The 678-nt window shown below is 36.6% G+C and overlaps 1 protein-coding gene across 1 annotated transcript in view; it reads left to right on the plus strand.

Annotated features, from left to right (window-relative positions):
* The window catches only part of LOC119586931 (solute carrier organic anion transporter family member 74D-like), a gene marked incomplete in the record, with an annotated part of 13,371 nt that overhangs the window by 1,587 nt on the left and 11,106 nt on the right, over positions 1 to 678 (plus strand).

Raw genomic sequence — 678 nt, forward strand, 5'->3', positions numbered from 1 at the left:
CTTTGATTCTCTGCATGTGTGTACATCTGTGTATGGGTGCCCCTGTGTACGTTTCTGGTTGCTTTTGTCTGTGTGAATTTACAAATTTGCGTCTTTCTTTGTATGCGCGCGTGTGTGTCAACGCTTCTTTGCCAACATGTGTGCATGTGTGCATTCTTATTTGTGTTCTTGTAATGAGAGTATGGCACTAGTAATTCAGTTACTATTGTGATCTTAGAGTGATCTTCGAATAGGCTGCATCTCGTTGTTTCTGAGTTGAAGATTATCAGTTCTTATCTACGCACGTGGCTCCGGCACATGTGAAAACAAGATAACAAATGAGGATTATCTTACATGCTTTTGAATTTATCAGGGGAAATTAATTAAAGCTATGTAGTGTAGGAATAAACCCAGCTTAGAAAAAAAATATATATAAAGTCAACTATGAGAAACAGTAACTGATTATTATAAATGTAGGCGCAACAGTGGAATGTAAATAAATAATAACAGTATTAACAGCCGCAATAGACCTCAAAGTGATAAGAGACTGGTTGTTGCACTAATACTGTTTACGGTTTGATCTTGCACCACACTTGACTTTCTAGATAGTGTATCAGTGAAGCTTATGTTCCTTGTTAAAAGTCATCAAATACTTTTTTTTTTTTATACGAACGGATGCCATATCCCTAGAGATCAGAG

Source organism: Penaeus monodon, chromosome 22 (genome assembly GCF_015228065.2).
Source record: "Penaeus monodon isolate SGIC_2016 chromosome 22, NSTDA_Pmon_1, whole genome shotgun sequence".
In the NCBI taxonomy this organism is placed as follows: Eukaryota; Metazoa; Arthropoda; class Malacostraca; order Decapoda; family Penaeidae; genus Penaeus; species Penaeus monodon.